General features: G+C 43.2%; 1 pseudogene; it reads left to right on the top strand.

Moving 5' to 3' along the window:
• Positions 1-5,308: 5,308 nt before the first annotated feature.
• Positions 5,309-7,433, top strand: LOC118490425 (annotated as a pseudogene).
• Positions 7,434-8,417: the final 984 nt, after the last annotated feature.

The raw sequence follows: 8,417 nt of genomic DNA, 5'->3' as shown, positions 1-8,417 counted from the left end.
AAGAGGGGAAGAGAAGGTCTTTCAAGTTGGAGAGCATATGAGATTTCTCCATCGCAGCATTGCATCTATCGACTGAACAAAGTAACTTTCGAAGTGGACTGGGAAGGAATGCGAATAGGTATTTCAATTGTTGGACTAAATGAATAGGCAAGGAAGGAAAGGCACTTGACTGAAAGGTCCTACCCGACTCATTCTTAGGACAGGCTTAGCTCTAGCTATCTAAAATGAAGAAATTGTACAAGGGATCAATCCTATTTCACAAAGTAACTTCTCAAAGGTCGAAGGCGTAGTATCGATTACTTGTGTTGGACTACCTTTATAGGATAGATCTGATATACTGTTAGGTTTTGGTTGGACTGCTTGGTACGGAATTCACTGAGATTGACTTTAGATATCGCATTTCCGGTATAGCATTTACTGCTCGATATTTCCGGTATGTAATTGACTCGTATATAAAGAAAGAAAGTCTTTCAATTCCTAGTTCGATATTCCAGATATTCCATTAGAATGACTGATGTTGGACTAGCTGACTCCCTAAGCTTTGCCGTATTGCATTAGAAAGTGGGGAATTCCATCGTCTTTGGTATGCGAATTTCAAGCTGCTACTGCTCCGATAGCTGCTTTAGAGGTTGCTTAGCCAGTATCTGACTGAACTAGCTGGTTTAGATTTCATTAGTTGAAAGTCTCGCACTATTTAAACAAAGACTGTGTAAAATGGATATGATATAAGGGAAGGATTGACCTGTTGGTTGACTTCTCAATTGAGAAAAGACTGGAATGAAACTGGCAATGCTCTCTTCGGTTTTCATCCGGTTGGCAATCCTCTCTTCGGTCCTAGCTGAGTTCTGTCTTAGCTTTACGGCAAAGGGATAGGCTTAGCCTATTGAACGGGGAGAGCTAGGCTGCATTCACCATCGAATAACGGGGTAAAAGGCTACTTTCAGATCTCTTTCCCTGTAGTCGTACTATGACTTTCTGAGGGATTGAACTCTAGTCGTACTATTCGATATCATCTAGCAAAGAAGTCAGCTATGGGCAAGACTTGGGGCGGGCCACCAAAGCGGGTTTAACCAGTTAGAGCTCAGCTGACCCCTTCTTTATTCGATTTGGAAGAGCTCTTTTTCTCTTTGGCTCGCGCTTGCTCTATCATTGAATTTCCTCGTTTAAAGATCTCGCGCAATCTAGGGTTGAGCTCTGATTTGATCTCGATGGCCGGTGGCAAAGGAAGCGAAGCGACAACCGTGACTATGTTCCTAGTGTAGAAGAAAGAAACTGGAAGTTCTGGAATTTCCCCCAATGGCTTGCGGAAGCGCTGTTCATTATTATAGATGCATCTGAGCAGCGGATCATGATGCCGGGGATTTGTTCACAGCGGAAGAAGATAAGTCTTCCTCAAATGGATTAGACAAGTATGTTTCACACAAAAAGAGATCTTTTTAGCTGCCATATTCCCTGTGTCTCTACTGATTTTAGTGCTCTGCCAAAGAAAGCGGTTTGATCCAAAGTCGGCATGAAATCTAAGGCTTTGAGCTCTTTGTCCGAGGACAATCTCCTAATTGCTAGTCCGAATCAAGGGCGAACTCACGATTTGACGGAAGCTGTACGACTGAGTAGCGGATCTCCTGACTCGACTAAAAAAGAATGGATGCACTCTGCCCCCAGCAATGGACTTCGTTGGAGGAATAAAAACCTAAACTCGATTAAAGAACTGAGACGCTTATAGAGTCTTTTTAAGACAAGGAAGTTCACTCCTAAGAAAGGCCTCCGGAAGGAAGCAAAAAGAGTCGTTACGCCGCATCTAATGCTGAGTAAGGCGACGGAACTTCTTAACCACGGTCTTAGAGAAAGAGCCAAAGCAGGGACTGAAATGTTGATGGCTGGGATTGATGCCCACAATCGGATGCTAGAGAATAAGCCAATAACAATCGAAAGGGCAGGGACTTCTTATTCTTAGACGCCTGCTTGATAAAGGACTTGTTTGCAAGCTAAGGGCGAGACAGATATTTAATTAATTAACAGATTTCACTTTGACTTCTTCTTACTTCTTTGCACTAGTCTCATGGCATTATATCTTTAGCATCCCGACATTCCTTATTGCCCTAGGGCTAGTCACCTCAAGTCTTTGTATGGGCAATGTCTCTTGTTGTATAGCTATTTTCTCCGGGTTCTTCCCGAAGGGGCTAACCGTATTAATAACTGATTTAAGGTAGTTGCTACTTCGTTGTTGAAAAATGGTTTTCTAGGGTGAACCAACCCATTAGGGTTGTTATCGGTTTCGAGTTCTCACTGTTCTCTAAGGAAGTTGAGTGAGAAGAAGTAAGAAGTCAAAATCATTGGAGCAAGGCCCTTCAAGCTTAAAGACTAGCAGTTCCTCTCTTTCATGTCATGAAGCAACTGCCCAAAGAAGCTCCTCGGCTAGGGGTTTATGATCAAACCCTAAAAGGGTTCTTGCTAAGACTGCTTTCTCTCTTCCGTATGTGAAATTTTCCTTTCAAGCAACCACATTCAGCAGTGACATCGAAATGTGAGATTGAAACTTTTTCCTCCGCATTTGCTTGTTAACAACGAGCCAACCTTCTGAGGGTTAGGTGAAGGTCTCATTCCTGGACTGTCCATACATAATAAGAGTCTTCTTAACCATAGTAACAACAATGATTTATACTTCTTCTATAAGAATAAATCCGGAAAGACAGCATTAGATACCTCAGAACTAAGAAGAATGGCAACCGATGAGATTTACCTTCTTTAGGACAGGAAGGAAGAGACCATTACAAATTGCCCTATTTAATCTAGTCTCTTCCATTATCGATACCCGTATATACTAAGATCTAGGTAGCAAAGTACGAGTTGGAGAGACACATTTCCTTCCGAGCTCACATTCGTTCTATAGAATATATTCATTTCTCTTCATTATAAGAGAACAGAAAGATGAGGATGAATGCAATACGGAGAGAGGTAGAAAGGCAAGCACTGCACGGGGCCTCTCTGATGCCTACACTTCCCCTGAGGGAAGGGGGGGGGAGAGGATGATTGCTAGGTCCGCTTACAACAAAGCCACATATTTAATAGAACAAGTCAAGCTAGAAGGAAAGAAAGCACTTTAAGATCGGTCGTGAACCAGAAAGAATGAGCCGCTTCAATACCAAAAGGAAGAAATCAGCACTTGCTTCTTGAGCTGGTACAACAACTCCAGCAAGAAGGATTAGCCGATTAGAAGGCATGGCCAAGGGTACTACAAGCGGAACCCCAGTCCCAAGGTATAGGACGACAGATGAATTAGGCGCTGACTCCAAGACTGATACGATAGGCTTTGAGTCATCAGTTTGATCTCCTAGATGAGAGGGCTATGGGTATAGACCCGAAAGCACCTTCACTGGCCATGGACTACTCAATCAATCGGACAACCGCTTCACTACTTCCAAGACTGAAAATCCAATGATAGAAGAATCGACTGCAGCAAAACTTCCTAAACTAGACTAGAATAATCTTTCGTAGCAGTCAAGGATGAGTTCGATCCATTCGGTTCTTCGATTTGTTCAGAGGGAGTGGGAAAGCTACATAAATTCTTTGGAAAAGCCTGCTTGGAAGCTCTCTTTTAGTTGGAGAAGTGATACCTGTCGACCGTGAGGGAGACTACTGTCGACCGACCTTAGGAGGGAGACTACCGCCCCTGAGGGGCTTGTTGCTAGAGGCATCCCCTTAAATGAGATTTATCAACTCTACAACAGCTCCGGTTTTAGCAATAAGAGCCCGCCTTCCGGGTCCTATATTCTAGTTACTAGCTTCAAAGGAACTACTAAAAGAAGGAGTCAAAGCATTGGATAGTGCTACCTGTGAGTGAGTCACCCGCCTGGTTACCTGTCCTTATGAAGGAAGGTGCGCATGAAAGTCTTTACGGAAGACCATCAAATTACTGATTAGGAAGGTATTTAAGGAATGAACTTCTATTACGGGGATTCTTTTATTAAGACCTTTCGGATAGATAGCCCTATTGAATGAAGGTTGAACACTAACCCGCCTGGAAAGCTAAGAGTCGGCAAAGACCTAGCTGTCGAGGAATGAAAGAAGTCGCTTTCTAGGAGAAGGAGTACGAGGAAGTCAAGTCACAGGCAAGCAACCAACAGGCTAAGAGCTATCTCCCAACCTCTCCCTTATTGACAAAATGAGAGGGATTTCAGGCAATTAGCATATAAGAATTCCTGCCCTAGAAGATCGCATTTCTGACTTGAGCACCGTCTTTAGGCATTTCAGTTCTGAGGATCTTACGAAGAAAGGCTAAAGATCGTACTGAACACAACCCTATGATATGAGTGAAGGCGAGCCAGGAAAGCACCCTGAACTCATAGGGTGAAGGCGAGGAAGCTTGAATTCAGGGGCTCCTAAACAAGAGTTTTGACTAGGTAGATTTGCCCTTCTACGCCGTTTTAGGTGAGTTCGGACTCAATCATTGACCGGAGATTGGGACAGAGTGGATGGCAACTAGCTGACTTCTTCCTGTCACTCGTACAGATCTGATTGAAGATATTGCATTAGAAAGGGATACAAAGTAACTTCCGAAGATTGAAAGAGAGGCAATCCCAGTTCGATACTGGTCTTGTTGCACTTCTTCGAGTTCATGACGGATAGCCCGCTAGGGACTGCTTGGCTTGTTAGAAAGCGCATAAAAGAATGCCATTTATCGATCGATAAAATAAATAGGCTCAAGTACATTAGTCCGTAACTGCCATTTTGACTAGGTGGATTTTGCCTTCTAGTTGACTTCTTTCTGCGGGATACCCTAGTTAGAGCAGTGAAACCTTTAAGGCAAGACATGCGGGCAAGTCAGTAGCTAGAACTCCCAGATGCTAATAACTCGCTAGAAGGGGTAGAAAGCCTGTTCTTTGGGTACAAATCCTCTTTATTGAATGAAACTAGCTAGCTGTCTTTGAAGTCAAGTACTTAGCCGGAAAGGCAAGTCCATCGCGGGCACTACCCGACTTATTTCGGTATTGCATATAAGTACAAGTTTAGATGTGGCCATCTAGACAAGTGAAACGGTCCTTGCTGTCGAAGTTTACTACTGGATAGGAATTCCATTGGTATGGCATTAGAACCGCTCGGAGAAGTTCGATATGGAAGGTATACAGTTGATAGATCGGTATTGAAGTGAGATATTCAATCCTCTTTCTATTTAATGGTATTTCACTGCCTTTCATGTACAAGTATTGCAACTGAGACTGAGAGACAAGGGAGATCCCATTGAACTTGCCTTGATTGAATGAAGGCTAGCTGACTTCGATACTGAATGAACTCGCATGCTGGAGAACCGATGAGAGACATAGTCGATGCCAATATAGCTGTAATTTCACACTTGAGCTTTTCCCTTCGAAGAGTTGATCTTTCATTTCAAAAGTGGTATCTCCCCAATGGAGAAATGATGCTAGCCCTTTTTCCTTCGATGACAGAGATTGAAATGGATAAAGTGGATTCTCCCTAATGGTGAAATGAGACTGATTTCTAGATTTCACTGATTTCAGTGATTGAACTGATGGCAACTAGCGAGCAATCTTACTCAATAGGGGCTTTCCTAAAAGCCTTCCTTCTTGCTTGCTTGCGAGAAGGCTTTCTTGCGTTCTTGCTTAGCTTATTTCAAAGGAGAGGCAGTGGACCAATAAGCTAGCTGTCCCAACCAAGACAGGAGCTAGCCTTTTATCTTAAAGGCTATCGATTTCCTCCTTGAGGAGCAAGGAAGATCAGAGGTCACACTGGAAAGCTATCAACTAACCTGTAAGAAGACTCTTTCTTGGGGCTTCTTCTTAGTCCGTTAGGTAGTTGCCTAGAGCTATCAACTAGACCGAAAGGGGAATAACGACCAGTCTTCCTAGCGATGTACAATTCTTTTGGTATATGAAATCTCGATGTCTAGGTCAATTCAATATCGAACAGAAAGGTAGCAATTCTTTTGGCGCAGTCTTTTGGTATATGCAATTGAGAAGCCAAAGTCAGATAGAAGGGCTTGCCTTCCGCACTTTCGTATACCAAATACGAATTGAGAAGTGACTTTGTACAAAAGTACATTGTACCATCAGTCAATCAAATTTCTCCATTCCATTTAGAACCTTGAATTGGTCAAAATACGCGGACTTTCTTACTTTTCGTGGAGGATTAGACCCCGTAACTGGAGGTCTATGGCTAACCGATACTGCACACCATCATTTAGCTATTGCAATTCTTTTTCTGATAGCGGGTCACATGTATAGGACCAACTGGGGCATTGGTCATGGTCTAAAATATATTTTAGAAGCTCATAAAGGTCCATTTACGGGCCAGGGCCATAAAGGCCTATATGAGATCCTAACAACGTTGTGGCATGCTCAATTATCTCTTAACCTAGCTATGTTAGGCTCTTTAACCATTGTTGTAGCTCACCATATGTATGCCATGCCCCCTTATCCATATCTAACTACTGACTATGGTACACAACTGTCATTGTTCACACATCATATGTGGATTGGTGGATTTCTCATAGTTGGTGCTGCTGCGCATGCAGCCATTTTTATGGTAAGAGACTATGATCCAACTACTCGATACAACGATCTATTAGATCGTGTTCTTAGGCATCGCGATGCAATCATATCACATCTCAACTGGGCACGTATATTTCTAGGCTTTCACAGTTTTGGTTTGTATATTCATAATGATACCATGAGCGCTTTAGGGCGTCCTCAAGATATGTTTTCAGATACCGCTATCCAATTACAACCCGTCTTTGCTCAATGGATACAAAACACCCACGCTTTAGCACCTGGTGCAACGGCTCCTGGTGCAACAGCAAGCACTAGTTTAACTTGGGGGGGGGGGGGCGGTGATTTAGTAGCAGTGGGTGGCAAGGTAGCTTTGTTACCTATTCCATTAGGAACCGCGGATTTTTTTGGTACATCACATTCATGCATTTACGATTCATGTGACGGTATTGATACATCTGAAAGGTGTTCTATTTGCTCGTAGCTCCCGTTTGATACCGGATAAAGCAAATCTTGGGTTTCGTTTTCCTTGTGATGGGTCTGGAAGGGGGGACATGTCAAGTATCAGCTTGGGACCATGTCTTCTTAGGACTATTCTGGATGTACAATTCAATTTCAGTAGTCATATTTCATTTCAGTTGGAAAATGCAGTCAGCTGTTTGGGGCAGTATAAGCGATCAAGTAGTAGTAACTCATATCACGGGAGGAAACTTTGCGCAGAGTTCTATTACTATTAATGGGTGGCTCCGCTATTTCTTATGGGCACAGGCATCCTAGGTAATTCAGTCTTATGGTTGGTCATCAAGGACAGGAAAAGTCTTAAGGTTTTAACCCCCCAAGCCAATGGGATCGCCATGACCTGCCTTAACGGAGCTCCAATCAGTCGCTACTCGCGAGGGGTAGTACCGTCGATTGGTCTACTCACTACCTACCCAATAACTGCTCCTCGGACGGAGCCATACCTGTGTTACCAAAACTTGCTAGCCGACAAAGGTCGAACTTTCTTACTTCTTTATTGAAAGCGAAAGAGAAAACTGACTTACTGAACTTTTTTATTGAAAGGGTATAACTAACTGGCTGGCACCTTACGAAGTAGTATACTTCTTTTTTTAGTAGTAGGAGGCTTCACATACTCTTACTACTCGAGAGATAGGGTAGCACCCCCCCATCCCGAAGTGACGAAGATGAAAAGTGCTTTTGCTAACTCTTTCTCTACTTCAAAAAAGTATCAAAATGCAGTTATATAAGCTATCACTTTTGCAATGTAAGATCAGCTCATCGAAGGGAAAAGTGAGAGTATCAAAATGCAGTTATATGAGCATCGACTTGAGAATTTGCCTAGTGAGAAAGCCAAGAAAAGACCCAACAGGCATACAAACTCACTCTCCCGGGGCAGCAGAGGAAGGCAAGATTGATCATGTAAACCCAGCTGGGTGGAAAAGAACCACAGTGTCAAGCAGCCACTTCCAAATTTTCTGTCTCATTTTTACTATACTGAGCTTTACATTGTCATGAATAATGGAATTGCGGTCTTTCCAAACTTCCCATAGGATAAATAAAGCAACAGAATTGCGTAAAAAAGAATACTGGGAGCAAAGAGTCTCAGTCCACTAAGACTCAAGACGCTGCTCGAGAGACTGAGCTTGGGATATTGAGATGTTAAGATGAGACGCGAAGAAGGACCAAAGGGATGCAACCAACTACCTTGACCATCTTCCGAAGTTCTAAATAATCTACTGATCAAAGGCTGTAAGGGCGGGCTGCTCTACATTCAGCCACATCACAGTGACCCCCGAAGCGATCTTATTCTAGTTGCGGGACGAAATCCGACAGCCAATTGCTGGCTCTGAATAACCAGGCCAGCAAGAAGCTCAATTATTCTATAACATAACGGGGCGGGGTTGCGCGCGAGCC

Source organism: Helianthus annuus, chromosome 1, assembly GCF_002127325.2.
Source record: "Helianthus annuus cultivar XRQ/B chromosome 1, HanXRQr2.0-SUNRISE, whole genome shotgun sequence".
NCBI lineage: Eukaryota > Viridiplantae > Streptophyta > Magnoliopsida > Asterales > Asteraceae > Helianthus > Helianthus annuus.
Note: the sequence above shows the minus strand (reverse complement) of the source record. Positions and strands in the feature narration are given on the sequence as shown.